This window comes from Zea mays, chromosome 2, assembly GCF_902167145.1.
Source record: "Zea mays cultivar B73 chromosome 2, Zm-B73-REFERENCE-NAM-5.0, whole genome shotgun sequence".
In the NCBI taxonomy this organism is placed as follows: domain Eukaryota; kingdom Viridiplantae; phylum Streptophyta; class Magnoliopsida; order Poales; family Poaceae; genus Zea; species Zea mays.
The window spans coordinates 130,351,171-130,352,765 of record NC_050097.1 but is presented as its reverse complement, the minus strand read 5'-3'; positions in this window follow the sequence as shown (position 1 = coordinate 130,352,765).

The following is a 1,595-nucleotide window of genomic DNA, read 5'->3' as shown; positions in this document are numbered from 1 at the left end:
GCGGGTACTATTTACATAAGGGGAGGGACCTCGGGGGAGAAGAAGTAAAGGCCAGGGGGTTTTGCGCATTGTCAGCGACTCAAGGGAATAGTGGCGCAGGGGTATAACCGAGGGGATTAGTTTAGAAAGAACCCAGGGTCTTCGGTGCAAAGTGGATTTCCAGAAAACCTTTTTATTATTTCTGATTTAAATACAAACAGAACTTGAAAAATTCATAACTTCAGTTTTGTTTACCCAAATCGAGTCAAACCAATTTTGCCAGATCCTAAATAATGTGAACAATTGAGTAAAAATATAAAACCCCTAAGTGTTGCAGAAAATTTCAAAGTTTTGATTTAAATGATTAACTAGTCAAAAGCTAAATGAAATAGGGAAAAATAACTACACTATTAGGCTGGGATTAAGAAAATTCAGAGAAGTACTTAATCACTTCCTAACCTGTTTCAAAATAATAAACCCCTCTGTACACCAAATTAAGGTAGAGTTGCCATTTAAATCATTTTTAGCTCAAAGTTAGAGAAAATATAAAAGGTAGTTTAAAATAAGAACCAGGGAGCACCCACATTTTTGTTAGCTCTCTTATTCAGTAAAGTTCACTAGAAAATTTTGTTAGACCCTTGTTTAGCACAAAAAATGAGATACTTTGTATTTTAAGAAAACAAGGAAAACTTAGAAAAACCTTAGAAAAATAATCCCGAGGAGAAAACACCCCAAACCTTGGGATAACTAATGTTCTGTTATTACAAACATAGAAAAATTATGAGTTCAGTTGTTTGACATTTTTCAAATAACAAGTTAGTTGTGAATGTCTTTTTAGCATTAAACTTTAGAAAACCATAACTAAATAACCACTAAGTAACCTTCTGTAATTTTTAGCACAGAGGCATGTTATTACCTATAGATACCAGCAAAAATGACTCTTAGTACAGAACCCACCTCTAGATAAGAGTTGTAGTGCAAAGTGACCCCTTTGCCCCAACTTTTGTTATTTTTGTCCAGGGAATATTCTAATTATTCTGGACCCCAAATTTACAGTACAGACTACAGTGACCAATAGTAACCCACTGTAATTTTTTCAGAATTTTTGGAAAAATTTAAATCACTGTTGTAGTTCAAACACACTCAAAAATCTTGCATAATCATAGCATACATGTTTCTTACTCATTGCATTCGATAGATTGCAACCTCGCTGACGGAGAATACATCCTCGTGCCGGAGCAAGGAGTTGCTCAGGAGGTAGCCCCGGATCCAGCACCAGGGCCTGCCCTAGAGGATCTGCCTGCCCTAGCTTTGGAAGGCAAGCCCCGGTTTTATGCATAACCTGTTCTATATGCTATTTTACTACACTTAATGTTTGTAGGCTTGTATTGTGCACATAAGTGTAGGAGTTGTTTGGAACCTTAGTTGCATGACTCAGGATACCTTTTGAGATGGATACTAGTATGCTAGGTCGAGTAGCTGCTTGCTAATTAGGGATCTCGGTAGAAGTCGAGTGATTTTTCTAGCACTCGTGCGAGGTCAGGAATTGGATGTACCCACTTTCATATCATATTGATGTTGGTCTGTGGACACGGATCCATGGGGATGCGTGGTCT